The sequence below is a fragment of the Macrotis lagotis genome, chromosome 8 (assembly GCF_037893015.1).
Source record: "Macrotis lagotis isolate mMagLag1 chromosome 8, bilby.v1.9.chrom.fasta, whole genome shotgun sequence".
Lineage (NCBI taxonomy): Eukaryota > Metazoa > Chordata > Mammalia > Peramelemorphia > Peramelidae > Macrotis > Macrotis lagotis.
The window spans coordinates 192136929-192154315 of NC_133665.1; positions in this window are offsets into that span (position 1 = coordinate 192136929).

Here is a 17387-nt window from a genome sequence, read left to right on the forward strand (position 1 = left end):
TCAAGAGAGGAGCAGAGGAGAGGTTCTATGAGACAAAGGGCAGCAGTTCCTGCTGCCTAATGGAGCAGGCCTTGCCCCAGAGCCCAGGAAGACAAGCATATGCAATTGCCCTGGAGAAGTAAAACAAAAAATGCCCCATTCCTTCTCATGGAGTCTGTGATTGCTAGGACACCTGCCTGGTCTCCACCATTCAAAGGGGGAGCCAAATATCTTGGGGCAGCTGTAAGTTATCCAAGTTTTACCTCCTCTGATGCCTCATTACAGTATGAATGGTAAGCATGGGCTTCCAGGGACCTGGTCAGCAGATTTGACAAGGTTGGAAGGTCATTGAAATGCTTCTTTCCCACCCACAACCACCCCATTTAATCACTTACTCATTGAGCAGAGGAAAGGCTCCCTGGTGACCTTGGAAAGTCTCTCCACTGGTGCCGGTAGCAGCATCTGTGCAACAGCAGTGACTGGCTGTAGAACCTGCAGAGGAGGCTGAAGAATAAACCAGACACTGAAGAAAGGAAGAGTCAAGAGGCCCACCAGATGCCACCAGATGCCACCAGAGGGGAAAAGGAGTTCTAAAAATGAGTGCTTTAGGGCAAGGGGGCAACCCTTGGAGGTGGCAGGTGGATCAGAGGGAGGGAACATGCATCTAACAAACACCCACAGTGGGCCAGGCTCTTTGTTAGGCACTTTACAAATATGATATCTTTTGAACCCCCTCCCCCCAGGATCAAGGGTCAAAAACAAAGGAGAGGAGACCCCCTTTAGGGTCTGGATGTTTGGTCCGTCAGCTCAGACCCTAGAGCAGGCACTGCAGGGGAACCCAGAAGCAGAAGAACAAGAGAGTCAGCTCATCACCCTGAGACAAGTGTCCAGACCCCACCCCTAGCTTCCAGACTGCCTTCATCCTGCCCCTAAACTTGGCTAAATTCAGACCTAGGAAAACCTGTTTTCTTTCACCAGTGATGAAGGCAATGTAACTTGCTGCAACTCAAGTGAGATCTCTGGTACCCCCACCACAGTCATGATCCATATGTCCACTTCCAAAGTATCCAACACTATGCCTTTGGGCCTCCTGACTGGGGATCTAGAACCTCCCATTATCACCCTTCTATTGGGACTTTGGCAGATGAGAGAAGCTGTCCCTCTGTTTTTCCATGATCACCCTTGTAGCAGAGATAGTTGTGTGTGTGTGTGTGTGTGTGTGTGTGTGTGTGTGTGTGTGTGTGTGTATGAGATGAGAAAGCATTTCCTTCTCCCAGCAGGGGCCTGGCAAAGGTCTAGGGCCCTTGCAAGGTCTCTACCCTTGATCTAGAATAGACTGGTCCAGAGGCCTAATTGTGGGCTTGCTTTTACTTGCCTTCATGCTCTAAGGTTGCAGTTTAAACATCTCTGGGTGAGAGAGCAAAGAGATTATTTCCTTAAGGGAAACTCTTTTACATGCAAAAGGTTTACTTCCTGCCCTACTAACAAGTCCCAGATCTGAACGTCTCCAATCCAGATGTCTACCCTGAGCCTTTCCTGAGAGGACCTGCCAGACAGCTGGAGAACAGCAGCAGCAGGACGGCTCTGATCTGGGGAGACCTTTTCCAAAGGAGACAAATAGAAGACAAAGAGGATTAATAGAAGACACACACACACACACATACACACACAGTGTGTAGGCACACTCCTAGACAGCAAAGAAGCCTCACTCCATGCCAAACACCTTCACTCAGATGTGGATCCCCTCTCTCTTCCAGACCCCCCCCCAGCTCTCCCTATCCCCCCCAGCCTCCTATTAATCCCCCTATTTCCACAGGTTCCCACCCCATCCTCCTAATTTCCCTGTCCGGAGAAGCAGAGTCCTCACCTTTCAGTCACCAAGGCTCAAAGCTGAGCATTCTCCTTGGTTTTCATTTTCACTCATCCCGATAGTCAGCTGCCAAGTTACATTGATCCCAAGACTACAGCATCTCTAATATCTACCCCTTCTCTTACCTGATGCAACCACCACCTTCCAGACACTCATCTCCTGCTTAGACTAAAGGATAGAAGGCTGGATCTAAAGTTGGGCAAATTTGAGTTCAAATCCATCCTCAGACACTTATTGCTTGGGTGACCATGGGCAAGTCATTTTACCTCTGTCTCCATTACCTCACCTATAAAATGGGGATAATAGCACCTTTCTCACAGAGTTACTACAAAAATCCAATGAGATAACTGTAAAGTATGTCATAAACATCTAATGTATATATGATACAATATAAGTATAAAAATGTTTATCTTGTGTATAATCTCTCTTTAATTACCTGAGGAAATTAAAGCTGCCATGGTCCTTTTTTTCCTGTGTGTCCTTAGGGATCTACTTTCTGAGCCTCACTTTCTTCATCTGCAAAGTAAAGTTTTAGGACTAGATGGCACTATAGTCCCTTGTAGCTCTAAATCTGAGTTCCTATAATATGTAGGTCTGGTCCCCATCTTGCTTTGAATAAAGGCAGCAGAGGAACCTGAGGATGCTAAGAATCTCTCTCTTCTTATTCCCATTGTGGAGGCTAATTTATCTATTGGGAATCTCTTAGAAAGGGTTGTCTGCTCCATGGTCAATTGGTGGATGCAGTGGAGACACGGTAGATGAATAGAAGACTAGCCTTTGAGTTATCTTCAGACAGGAAAATCAAGTAACTGGGTGCATTGTTCTTATCACATGGGCAAAGCCAAGAAGAAACATCTTTTTCTAGACTTCATGTCCTACAATATAAGTTGTATTAGTTGCCAAGTGAAGAAGTCTTATTTCCCCACCCAAGGTAGGTAAAAATAAAAAGAGGGGAAGATGGAAACATACTCATTAATAACCCAAATTAAGATCACAGCAGGATTAACACTGGGATCCTCTAAAGTCACATCCCTTGTATTAGGATGCTGTCATTACAGTCATTTGAACCTTGTTCTCTGGGGTTGTTTTTGAACAGTTATTATGATGGTCTAGTGATCACATTTACAAGAGGCAATGGTAGATGGAGCAGCTTGGCTAACTGTAGTTTAATAAAAACCTACTGGGAAAGGAAATGGTCAGAAAAACATAGTGAGCTTCTGTTGAAGGAGAAATAAAACTCAAGATGTCTGGTGTTATCCAGGCTGTGTCTTTCTCTTCCTGGCTCAAGTCAGTGATTGATTGCGTACCTGCTGCCCCACTCCCCAAACTAGCTGACATTTGGAAAGCATACTGTAGACAAGATAAAATCAAAACAAAACAAGATAGCAACCAGCTGGAATGTGGAGTCACTTCTTACTGCTTTTGAGTCATTTTGCCAAATCCAGAGAGAAACCTTTTATGGAAAATTCTGTTCAAATTCAAAATCGAACAGAAGCACAACCTACACCAAGGTCAAACTTCAGATCATGCCACAAAATGATTCTCCCCATTCCAGTGGGATTGAGGGTGGGGGTATGATCAGACTTGTACTTTGAGAAAATGATGGGCAGAGGAGTGGGGAATAATCTGGAATGAGGAGAGATGGTAGCATGATGTGGACCCATTAGTCTAGGAGGTAATGATGAGGCTTTCACCAGAATGGAGACCTAATTGGAAAGAAGGGAGCATGTATCATAGATATTATAAAAGTAGAGATGGCAAGTCTTGGCAACAGGTTGAACATGTGGAAACATTAGGAGTCAAGAAGAACAGAGGTTGCAAGCCTGGGTGCCTGGGAAGATGGCAGTACCCTCAACAGGGATCGGGATTTCAGAAAATAGAAACTAGGGAAACAAAATGAATTCTGTTAGGGACATTTTGTGTTGAGATAAGAGGAAACTCAGTTTGAGGTGTCCAAAAGCACTGGATGTTAGGCAAGTTTTAAGTCAGAAAACAGATTAGGAATGGATAAATCAATGAGAGTCATCTGTAATAAAGACAATAATTGAGCCCCTGGGAGTTGATGAGATCAGTAAAGAAGTATTAAGAGATAAGAAAAGAAAGCCCAGGATAAGAGCCTTGAGGAACACTCTCAGGTAGAAAGTAAGATCTAGATGGAGACACCAGGGGAAGAGAGAGGAGTAGATGGACTGGTAGGAGAAAAATGTAGTTTCCTGAAATTCAAAAGGAGAGAAAAATGGAGTAGCTAGGGAGTATTGACAGTGTCTAAGGTTACAGAATGGTCAAGAAAGATGAAGAAAAGTCTATGGAATTAGACAATTAAGAGATTGTTTTGTAACTTTTGAGAGAGCAGATTCAGTCCATTGATGAGGTTCAAAGGCATATGGGAGAGAATTGAGAAGAGTGCGAAAGAAGGAAGAAGAGGCAGGGAGTGTCATTGACTTTCTCAAGGAGTTTATCCAGGAAAGGAAAAAAAGTCAGAGGGATGATAGTTCTCTCTCTCTTTTTAGTTTCCTCCCCACCCCCATTCCTTTGTTATATATGAAGTAACTGGTGTATGTGCACAGACACAATGTACATTTTTTTTTACACTAAATTACTGATGGCAAGTTTTGATCAACATCAAAAGGAGATGGGAAGGGAAGAAAACAAATTGGTTCTGTGCAAATAACCCTTTTCTGCATGGAGGGTATGTTCCTTTAACTTTTATCTTTATGTTCCAGTGAGTAATTTTGCTCTCACTGTTTTAACAACAGCTACAAATTAAAACAAGAAAAAAACCCACAAAAAATTCCTTGCCCACCTTGTTTGATTGCATAATTTCCATGTTTTTTGTAAAGGACAATTTTATGGCTTTTTTTGTACATAACTCTTATTCGTAGGGCAATCTCTGATTGTCAGTGTGGATAAATTAATACAAAGAAATTGATCCCAGATAGTTTTCCGTTCAAGTCAAACATCTTGTTTTTTAAATAAAGAAACACTTCTTCAAATCCCAAGCTATCTGAGATAGCAGGGTGATCCGAAAACAAATCACCCAAAACTGAAAGGAGGGTTTCAATGGGAAAGAAAAGGCATCTGAATGGGACCAAGGAGAAGCGTGAGCTTTGCAATGATCTCAAAGAGTGGGTGAACATCATCATGAAAAGGAGAACGGGAAGGAAAAGATCAACTGTTTACACAGAGCTAAAAAGTAAGCAAACAGGAAAATAAATTTGAGGCTGCTCCTGAAAAGTAGGGATCTGGACATACTGAGGAGGAAGTGTTTGTTGATCTTTCAAGGATTGATTTAAAAGCAATAACAATCCAGGCCGCTAGGTGGCACAGTGGATAGAGCACTGGTCCTGGAATCAGGAGGACCTGAGTTCAAATCCAACCTCAGACACTTACTAATGACCTAGCTGTGTGGCCTTGGGCAAGCCACTGAACCCCATTTGCCTTGCAAAAACCTTAAAAAAAGAGATGAAAAAATAACAACAATCCATGGAAATATGGAGATAAAAAACTACTAAGGTAAAGGCGTGAGGAGGAAGAGAAGACTGAAGGCAGCTGATGAGCCCCTGCTCAGAGGAAGAAGAGAGTTGTCCACCTCATACCAACAGCATCAAAGTCAGCGTCCATAGACATGTCAACCAGAGAGCTGTCCCTCCTTCTGGGGCCTCAGACAGACACACGCTATCCTGCCAGGAAGACACTAGTTGATGTTGCCAATGATTATGACACCAGAGGGACCCTCGGCAGCTTTTCCTCATTCCTCAGCAGAAAGCAGAAGACACAAAGGAGAAAACTGATTGAGAAAGTGAAGAATTGCAGAGGGGATGATGTCTGAGAATGGGACTCTGGATTCTGAGAAATAGGTGAAAGTCTGGGAATGATGGGTTCCTATGTCAGGAATGAGCTGTACTATATAATGGCTGATAAGACATTTATCTGGAGCCTTGAGAATTAAGCCAAAGGACTTTAAAGTGAAAAGTGTGAGAAGTGAGAAACCCACCTTGTATGGACACCTAGTGAGATGCCACAGAAGTTGTGTCAATGCATGAAGAAGAGCAGTCAAGGGACCATGAGGTTTGCAGGAGACAGAATCTAAGAAAGAAGGTGGCATCAAACCCATGGCCTCCACTGCCTAGATCTGGATGCCCAAAATTTGGGCAATAAGGAAAGCAAAACAAAGAAAACCCTAGAAATTATATTGCCCAGAGGCAAGTTTGACCTCAAAAGTAACTGCAGCCTGGTGGGATGAAAGCCTGGCTACCATGTCTCTCTAGATACATCTAGCTTACTCAGAAAGAATAAAGATTGGAAAAAAACAGAGGGAGAGGAGAAGTATCACAGATAGGACAAAAACTAGATTTGTACGAGGAGGTCTCAAAAGCAGATTGGAAAGCCTGGGGAGGAACTGTTGGGAAAAGGTCAAAGGAGAATAAACACAGAATTCTACAGATGACTTCTAAAGAAAAACTAAAAAAACCAAAAAACAATTAAGGAAATTGAGGAAGAGATCATAAATTGGCAGAGATGTGACATCTCTTCCATAGCAATTATCAAGGTTTGCAGCCACCTAGGTGCCATTTTTGAATCTCTGTTTCTGTCTATCACTCTCTTTCTGTTTGTCTGTCTGTGTCTGTCTGTCTGTCTCTCTTTCTCTCTCGTCTCTCTCTGTCTCTCTCTGTCTCTCTGTCTCTCTCTCTCTCTCTCTCTGTCTGTCTGTCTCTCCTCTCTATTCCTGCCCCCCACCCCCAGTCTCTCTCTAGAATCCTCTTGCTGGCCCTGGAGAGGAATCATATCCTAAATGAATCACAAAGCATTGTCTTAGCCGTGGACCTGGCAGAACCAACCTTCCCATGACAACTTGTAAGAGCTTTGCCATGAACCAGTCATTGAGCCACAAAGGCTTCCTTCTCGTAGGTTAATCCTGAGATAGATTTTAGGAATAAATGAAACCAAGGACAGGCTGATGGAACCCTACAATCAGTGCCCTGTTGAAAAGCAAAAGTAACTATTTCCTTGCTTCTCATATCATCTTAGTGACCAGTCTGTCAGCAATGTATAGCTAGAAAAACCCTGAAGGGCCCTCTGGCTCCATGCGCTCATTGGATGGGGGGGGGGAGGAACTGAGGCAGGAGGGAAAGGACTTGCAGATGGCTAAGCCAAGATTGCAACCCAAGTTCTCTGACTGCAGACCCAGTGGTTGTTCTGCTTTACCCCCAAGCATATCCATCTCTGACTAAAAAGAAGAGAAGGAATGAAAAGAACCCCAGAGCTCTGTTTCTAACCCTGGCTTGGCCACTTCCTCCCTGTATGACCTTCAACAGTTGACTTAATCTCTATGAACCTCAGTTTCCTGAGCTGAGTAATGACTTGATTCTAACCTGTTCTCAGATGAAGTGCAGTCATTTCTGTGGAAGGAATTTGAAAATTCTATCACCTGAATCTGAGGATCATTGGGCGGGAGGATCACCATCATTTCTTGCTTACAGTACCCTGAGTGTATTCCCCAAAAGTCTGTAGACTGGCAGGAATTGTGCAACAGTTTGCAATTTCCATATCAAAGTTATCTCCAAGAAAAAAAATTTCCTTCCAGAACTAACTCTTTGGATCCTTGGAGAAGATTATTCAGATTAAACTGATGAGGAGTTTAGACAGGAAACATGAATAAAAGGAGCTAACCAGACTTCTAATAAAGAAATGAAAGAGTCCTTTGGTCAGTTCTCCTTGTAAAGACACACTTCAGTGCCACAGTCACACATTGTGGACCTTACCTCTTCCCAGGCCTGCCCATGCCATGCCACTCCTGCCCAGACCCTTCCTTAGAACTGCCAGTGGAGAACCAACCACCCAATGTGCCAAATGCCTTCTTCTAAGCTTGCCTTGTGGAAGCCCAGCCGCTGCCTGTCCTTCATTCCCACAATGTGCACTTGTCATGATTCCTTTGACCTGAGTAGAGAGAGTACTGAAAATTTCATCTCAACTATTCTAAACTTTTTTTGTTAAACAAATAAAGCCCCTTTAATGTGGAGTTCTTTCAAGGAAGTCACCAAGGACCATTGTTTTTTTTCTTGCAGCCTTCTCATTGCAGTTCTCTTCTTTCTCCATGTTGTGGCTGAAAGTTCATAGGCCATTCACATCCCATCTGGATTTGTGCATGGTCAGAGGCAAAGAAAATAAATAGACAAACTGCAGACATAAACCAAACTTCTTTTGGTCAGGGGTCAAGTAAATTCCAGCAATGAGAAACAGGGAAGAAACTCATTTAAAAAGGAAAGAGCTGGGAAAAAAGTAGAGAGAAGATGAGGTAAGAAGGGGGAAAGAACAGTGTAAAGGAAGAAGAAAGAGTAAAGGACCCTAAAGAATTACTCCCTATCTTAGTCACTCACCTTTCCCTCCCTTTCCCAAAGTCAGAAGCGTCTCCCATCATGCTAGTAATAGCTAGCATCTATACAATGTCTAAAGGCTTTTTGCAAGGCACTTTAGAAATGCCATCTCCTTGTCTTCACCTGGGAGGTGGTAGTTACTTTGGGGTGCTTAATCATCCCATTTTACAGTTGAAGAAAATGAGGTGAGAGAGGTTAGGTGACTTTCACAGAGTAATATAGTTAGTATCTGAGGGTGGATTTGAACTTAGATCTCCAAGAACTCTATCAATCTCTCCACTTAGATGTCATAGAATTTCTTCCTTCACACACATCCTCAAACCCCATAATATTTCTCCTCCCCATCATATATACATTTGCCATATCCACACCTAAAATGCCATCAGTCCCATCATCTTGAGACTTATTCTCCAAAAATAAGATACCTGAGTCATATATCTATATGGAGGAGGGACACTGCACCTTTTCCTCCAACACCCTCTTCCATCTTTCAGCCTTTTCTGTAGCTGAAATCCTCCTTAGCAGAAAAAGAGTTTGTACTGGTCACTCTACCTTCCTGAACTCTGGCCTAGATAGTTCCTTATCTCCACTGACAAGGAAAGAAATAATCTGGATGTTCCTGTCTCAAGTCTCTTCTTCATCCCATCCATCCTCCACTCAGCTGCCAAAGGAATAATCCTAAGGGGCACCCTGGCCAGCCCCAGCCCCAAGCAATAAATCCCAGTGACTCCCCATTCCCTGCAGAATCAAGTACAACACCCTCTCTTTGCCTGCTGAAACCCTTCACAACATGGCAATCCCTTTTGAACTTTCCATTTTTCTAGCACTTTCCATCTAGATCCTCGCTGTTTCCCCCACACAAACCTCTTCCTCATCCATGCCCAGAATGCTCTTCTTCCTGCCTTCTTTCAGACTCCTTCCTGTCGAGTCATGTCTGTCTTCCCCACTGCTGGTGCCTTCACTTGGAGTTGACCTGCCAACTGGCCTCTCTATGGCTCAAACTCCTTATTTGTCATTAAAATAATTTATACTTGCTGATGGGCTCAGCCTAAGATCTGAAATAAAGCAGGAGCTTACTAAATGTGGACTGACAGGCTGACTCTAGGTGAGCGAGACCAAAGCAGCCACTGAGGAAGAAACCAGACCACGGGAAGATCCCTAGAGGGAGAGTCAGGAGGACCGGCATCCCACTCTGCCTAGCAATATGCGGCTGAGCCCGCAAGCCCTTCTCTGTCTCAGTTTCCAAATCTATAAAATGGGAGCAATAATAATACCCCCAGAGGGGAACTGGGATGCTCCGATGAGCTAAAATATTTTGTGAACCTTAAAGAAGGCCGGTCCCTGGTAGCTCTGGATAACCTTGCTTGGGCTTGAACGAATGACTGAATGAAGGAATGCACAATCATTACATGTTGACCATATGTCAAGCAAGATAGTCCCTCCTCACAAGGAGCTCACAGCCCATTAGGGGAGAAGGCGTATCTAGAGATTCAGCTGCCAGTCCAGTGGAAAGGTCCCAAGATTCTTAGAGTCCAGTGGCAAAGCAGATGGCAATATTCGGTCACAGCATTTCCAAAGATAGAACACTTAGGAATCTTTATGGATGGAAAGCTCAATGTGAATTATTGGTGTGATTTGCTGGGCAGGGAAATAATGGAGTCTGGGGATTATTCTGCTCAGGTCCGATCAGAAGGACTGGGATGTGGCATTCCCTTCTGAGTAGCCCATTGAGAATAGACATTGATAACCTAGAACTCAATTTGGGAAGAAGAGCAGCATGGAGTTGTACAATGCCAGGTTGGGTTTTCTATAAGAGAAGGCCAGAGAGGGGACAGCCAGGTCCACAAGTCTCGCACAGAAGGGGTTAGACAAGTGGATCTTGACCTCAGAGGCAGAAGTGGGAACAGGGGTGGAAAGAAGGAAACTTAGCCTTGATACCAGAAGAACCTTAGGAGTAGTTTAGGTTGTCCATAATTAAAATGGGCTACCTCTAGAGGTAGTGAGCTCCCCATTCCTGAAAGGCTTCAAGACAAGATTAGATGACCAGGAAGGTTGTGAGGAAAAAGACATTCTGTTGCAGGTCCTGGGAACCCACATGACCACATAGAGCCTTTATGGCAGCACTGAGATGTTGTGACATTAACTTGATACTCCAAGAGTGGTATGCCAGGCTTAACAACTCCATGACACAGTGAGGAAACTGAGGCTGATAAAAGTGAAATAATGCTCCCAGTTACACAACCAGGAAGTGTCTGAGCCCAGATGAGATCAGAGGTCTTGGATCCATTATTCTCCAGTGTCTGCCAGGCTTTCTCCCCCTTCTTCTTTGAGCAAAGATCTTGAGTCACTTATCACTGGTCATATCTGGCTTTGCAACAACCCCAGGGGTCAGTTTGCCTTACTAAATCCTATGTTCTGTCTCTTTTAATACATTTGCCTGTTATCTCATACCACCTCTCCAAATTATCATTTTGATTCCCACCTGACCTGAACTGCAAGGTAAAGGAACAGACCAAAATCCTTGAGACCCCTCCCCCCACCCAGGATTCCCTCCATATACCTGGAGGCTAAATGACCTTTTTCTTGCCCAACTTTTTGTTTCCAGAAAGATCCCCTCCTCCCCAAGAAGCTGGAGGCAATGAGGTAATGCAGAGGGACCAGAGCTCCTTTAAATAGGAGTGATTTCTCTCTGTCAAACACTGCTCAGTCTGGCTTCCCACTAAACCTTACTAAAGGTCTGAAGAAAGTCTGAAATATGTTGAAGGTGCTCTTGGTTCTCTCTGTCTTCATGACTCTGGCTCTGGTCCACTCAACAGACCAAGGTAAGCTGAGGGTGCCATCTTGGAAAGCTCTGCATTGTTGTGAAGGTGGTGATTTGGAAAGAGCTTTCTAGTGGGATTGATGATGGGTTGAGGGCTGGTATCTACCTTCCCCCTCTCCATCCCTCCCCATAGGGGTCTACAGTCCAACACGTTTTCATCCCTAAAAATGGAAAGGCTGCAGTTGTAAGTAGTTTTCCAGATCAGTAGATGCAAGCTAAAAATAGCCAAGAACCATGGTGGGAGGCTGAAAACTGTATTGGGCCAAGATGCTCTTCTACTTTGTGTCTGAACTCATGAGAATGCTCGTTAACAAGAGGAAGGAGAGTGTGGAATTTAGTAAAGGTGCTCTTGGAAACAAGAGATCATAGACTGAGGAATGGGAAGGAACCTCAGAGATTCTAATTCCGACTCCCTCATTTTATGAGTGAGAGCCCTGAGGTCCCAAGCAGGGCAAGGTCTCATATGGGGAGTCAATCAAGAGAGCTGGAAGTGAACCCAGGGACTTGGGGACTTCTCTCTCAACTAGGCATTTCTTTTGTTTAATGAACTGGTTTGAGGGAAGGGCATGGAGCCAAGAGAATGTAAGGAAATGGGACTGTGTTTGTTTTTTTTATTATCCAGAAGACTACTTGGTCTATGGGGTTGAGAAGTCCACCAGCCCTACTACAGAGAAGTCACCCCATGACGCCAATCAAGAATCTACTACTATTCCTGAAGCCAAAAGACATGAAAAACCCACAGAGGGATCCCATGAGAAGTCCAATGAGGAGACCAGTGAGGAGGGGATTGAGGAGGTCATTAAGGAGACCATTAAGGAGACCATTAAGGAGGTCGGGGAGGAGATCATCGACATACTATCTGAGGAAACTAGCCTCGAAGCAGTAGAAGAAATCATTTCAGATATCCTGGGAATCATTTCGGAGATACCAATTGCAGAGGCCTCTGGTAGGAGAAAGCCCCAGGATGCCCCATTCTCTGCTCATGTCTACCTGGTGGTGGGGGAGGGAAGGACCATCAGAGACAGGCAGTGTAAGGTGTCACAGAATTGGTTTAAGAGTGGACATTCTCAGCTAAAGCTCCATTTCTTCTACCTACTAACTCGGTGACCTTGAGCAAGTCACATACACTCTAAGCCCTAAATTTTTAGTCTGCAACATGAGGCAAAGTAATATGCAAAGCTCATGAAGTGGGGAGTGGAACTGGAAGCTCAATTTGAGGTCAGAACACTTGGTTTGTTTATTTTATTTTATTTTATTTTTTATTTATTTATTTATTTTAGTTTTTGCGAGGCAATGGGGTTAAGTGGCTTGCCCAAGGCCACACAGCTAGGTCATTATTAATTGTCTGAGGTTGGATTTGAACTCAGGTCCTCCTGACTCCAGGGCCAGTGCTCTAGCCACTGTGCCACCTATCTGCCCCAGAACACTTGGTTTTGAATCCCACTTTAGAAAGATTCTAGTTATGTGAATCTTGGAGAAACTTCCTAATTTTTTGGTATCTTGCATTTCTGATCTGAAAAATGGGGATAATAATTACTTCCGTTACTTGCCTCACACATTGTTGGGAGACTCAAATGAAGGAACACATGACAAAATGACTTGTACACTGAAGAATTCTAAGTATATCAGCAATTGTTCTGAAGAAGTCTGAATTTCTTATCTAGAAAACCTTGAAGCCCTAGTGCAGAGAATTTCTGAGGATTGTAGAGAACTGACCAAATCCTTTAGAAAGCAGCCATGAAGCCCAAGTGCTTAGCACTAGGAATCCCCCAGAAATTATTAGGTTCCTACTGTGGACCAAGCAGTGCCCTGGAGGTAAGGGGAGGGGAGGATAGATTCTATCTCCCTCATTTGTGCTGATGAAAGGAAAGAGTCTATAAGGCAGGTAAAATAAACCATCAAACTCCCAGTTCCCTTCCTAGGGATTTCCAAACTGGAATGCTCAGGAATCTGGGAGCCTGCTCAGGAGGAGAGGTGGGCACAGTGTGACTCTGGCGTTCAATGACAGAAATCAACCTGTATTGGAAGGGTTGTGCCAAGGAAGGAGAATCAGGAGAGGAAGTCCAGAGAGGCAGGCTCAGGCTGGATGTGAGGGCAAGGTCCTCCCAAAGAGAACTGTCCCAGGGTGCAATGGGTGAAAGACAGACAGAGACAGAGACAGAGACAGAGGGACAGAGGGACAGAGAGACAGAGACAGAAACAGAGAGGGACACACAAAGGGACAGAGAGAGAGAGAGAGAGAGAGAGAGAGAGAGAGAGAGAGAGAGACAAGAGGCAGAGATGGAGACAGACAGGGACAAAGAAACAGAGAAATACACAGAGAGAAAGAGAGTTAGTGAGTTCCTCACACCTGCAGGTATTGTAGGAAACCTAGAACACCTAACAAGAGACAAGCAGTTGGCCAGGTAGGGAGGATTCTGATTCAGGGCTGACTGGGTTGGATGGTAGGTGAGGCTATTTCCCACAAGGAGATACTGTAAATGACTCCAGGATGCCCACTTGGGTGGTTGTTTCTGAACTATTGAGTCCTATAGACATGTGATATTGTAGGTGAGAAATGACAGGGGGATCCTAAGGTATTTCATTAACCTGATGAAATGCGTTGTTTTCTGCTCTGCCCTCACACAAAGCTCATCATTTTATCTTCCTCTTACAGCCTATGAATCCAAGGAGAGCCCCACCTCGGTCCAGGCTCTCATCAGAGAAGCACATTTATTAACTGGGGACCAGTGACAAAGAGGTCCATCTAGTCGAAAAGGGAATGGTCAAAGCTCTGCTTGTGGGAATGGCTTAGAGCTGATCAGCCCATTACCCAGATGTCTGGGGGAAGAAGTTGGATGAGAAAAACTGACTCCCCCTGCACAAGCGACCTTCCTGACTTCTCTCTAGAAATGCCTTAAAACAATAAACTAATACATTAAACCTCCGGTACTTTTGATGTGAATTGTAAATGGGGGTGAGGGGTTAAAAATGCACAAATCCTGAGATTCTGAGTCACCAGTACTGGTAGAATTGAGAGTTGTACAAGATCCATGTCCTCTGGTGGGCTCATAAGGAGGATGGAGGTAGACCAGAAGTCCCCAAGAGTAGATCTGGAGAGTACCCCTAGTTGATATCCAAGCCACTTGTCACAACCAATCACCCCAAGGTGGCCCACTTCATTCCAAGGAAGGAGGGGGGCATCACTCCTACTTTAAATGCAGTTGCTCTCTGACCAGGATTACTGTGACCAGTTCTAGACTACTTCTGAAAGGCACTCCAAAAGGCAAAGCAAGCTAATAAGCAAGTATTCACTTTATTATCTGCCTAATATGTGCCAGATGCTGTATGGGCTACATAAACAAGGGGCAACCTGAGGAATGAATGGTCTCAAGATCATCCAAGGATCAGCTAAAGAAAATGAGGCTATTTGAAGACTCGAAGAGATAATCTTAGTACATTGGTTGCCACCTGGTAATGTTTATTGAGTATTTATGGGTTGATTGCTGGTAGCTGACTTCAAGTATTTGAAAGGCTATTGTGGGGGGGGGGGAGGCTATCTTCCTGCTCCCAGAATGAAGAATCAAGAGCAACAGGGGCAAATGGCAAAGAGAGATTCAGGAGGGAAGAAAGGACAGATTTACTCCTCATCAGAGCAGTCCTCAAGTAGCCTCACTGGAGGCCCAGCTGTCTTCCTGACTCTTTGGGGGAGGGGGCAGGGAAGAGGGCTCTCCTTTAGACACTTATGGGCTCCATTGGCCTGGGGAGCGGGGATTTTAGACTTCTACAAAATACAAGGAGACCGATTCACCACATCAGCAGATGCTACAAAGTTGAAAGAGATGGGCACCAGTTCAGATGGTAAGGATCAGCTAAAGAAAATGGGGTTCTCCAGGCTGAAGAATCAAAGGGATAATGCTTAGCACATTGGTGGACCAAGGTAGGGCTCTCCTTGGATTCATAGGCTGTAAGAGGAAGATAAAATGATGAGCTTTGTGTGAGGGCAGAGCAGAAAACAAAACACATTTCACTGGGTTAATGAAATACCTTAGGCTCCCTCTGTCATTTCCCACCTAGAATATCACATGTCTATAGGACCCTCTAGGTGCTTATTAAGTGTTTATGAGCTGACTGATTGTTGGTAGCTGACTTCAAGTATTTGAAAGGCTATTGTGGGGGGAAAGGCTATCTGCTTGGCCCCAGAATGAAGAACTAAGAGCAGGAGCAAGTGACATCATAGGGGTCACTCTGCTCCAGCCTCTCAAGAAAAGATTGGAGATACCAGAGACAGGTGTTGATCCGTGAGCTGGGGGAGCCCAGAGTGGGGCTCAGAGCCCAAACCTGAGCTCTGAGGTTTGCAGGTGTAGGAGAAGCTGAGCTTTTTCCCAACTGAAGGCGGGCTCCTTTAGTGCTGGTCTAGGATAACCTAGAGGACCAGCAGGTCCCTAATGTGTGTTGATTGATGGAACCCACTGCTCTGGCGACATACAAGAGAGGTTTTGGGCTACGTTCTGGGAATCTTTTTTTTTCCGCAAGGCAAATGGGGTTAAGTGGCTTGCCCAAGGCCACACAGTGTCTGAGGTTAGATTTGAACCCAGGTACTCCTGACTCCAGGGCCTGTGCTTTATCCACTGCGCCACCTAGCCGCCCCTAAGTTCTGAGAATCTTGTGGATCCAACAGGAGGAGAAGCCCAGATTCACTGAGCACTTCTCATATGGTGGACACTGTGATCAGTGCTGCAGGTCTTGCCATGAGCCAGGCAATGTGGGCACACTGTTTAGTATATAGTTGACAGTTAATAAATGCTTCCTCCCTCACCGCCTAAGTGCCAGCAAGAAGAAAATTTCTGCAGAAAGAGAATAGAATAACAGGGTAAGGGAACAGGATGGGGCAAATAGCAATAGCATGAAAATAAAATGGAGAAGCAAGTTTCTCTGACAAGGGCCCCATTTCTGAAACAGAGAACTGTAAGGCAAGCACATTGACCGGCTCATGACTGAACCCGGATAGAGCAGGTACAGCTGTATTCTCCTAGTCAAGGTTAGCCAGATGGAAGGCCCATTTTTGGATATTCACTTAGGAATGGTTGTATCATCAACTAGAAGTAAATTCCTTATTTGGGTCCAGATGTACCTACAGTTTTTGAGGTTTATATAACTCTAAAATCTGACCTGTAGCCAACTTTGTTTGGTTTCCCTATGTGTCTCTCATTCTGTGGGAAGTCATTGCAGACCTATATCTCTTAGCTGCCTGGTCACTGGTCACTATACATCAATAAAACAGTATGACTTCTCTTCTGTTCTTCAGCTTCTCTTTGGCCCGTCTAACTCCTGGAAGCTATTACCAGGAGAGTATCTCCCGACATACAAGAACTGAGTCAAATTTATAAAAAAGAAGAGCTATTCCCCAACTGATAAATGGTTAAAAGTTATGAACAATTTTCAGATGAGGTTATTTTGATATACTATAGTCATATTAAAAAATGTTCTTAGTATATGTTTGAGAAATGTAAATTTTAAAAATTACATTACCTAAAGGGCAGAAAAGAAAAATGACAAAGGTTGGAGGGGGAGGTAGGGAAAATGAGACACCAGGGTACTGTTGGAGGAGTTGTGAACTGATTCAGAAATTCTGTAGAGCAACTATCCCCAATGTTATAAAAGCATGCCTCCCTGGCTAGGTGGTGCAGTGGACAGAGCACTGGCCCCGGAGTCAGGAGTACCTGAGTTCAAATTTGGCCTCAGACACCTAATAGTTACCTAGCTGTGTGACCTTGGGCAAGCCACTTAACCCCACTGCCTTGCAAAATCCTAAAACAAAAAAAACATGCCTCCCTGTGACCTAGCATTGCCACAGCTGAAAAAGCAAATGCAAAACAAAAAGGAAAGGACCTATTTGTAAAGGATATTTATGGCAGTTCTTTTGTGATGGTAAGGAACCAAAAATTGAGGGGACACCTCCAGTTGGGAAATGACTGAACAAATTATGGGATGTGGATATTATGGAATATTATGCTGTTATAAGAAGTGATAAGCAGCATGCTCTCAGAAAAAAAAACCATGAAAAACGCACAGTTGAGGCAAATTGGTATGGACTATGTACAAAGTGACTGCAATAGTATGGGATGACCAACTGTGAATGACTTAGGTTTTCTCAGCAACACTGACCCAAGACAACCCTGAAGGACTTACACTAAAGGATGCTATCCATCCCCAGAAAAAGAATTGGATGCGTGAATACAGATTGAAGCATACTTTTATATTTTATTTTTCTTGAGGCTTCATTTTTTTTTCAGGGTGCCTTTGTTTTCTTTCATAACATGATTATTATGGAAATTGTTTTGCATGACTATACATGTGTAAC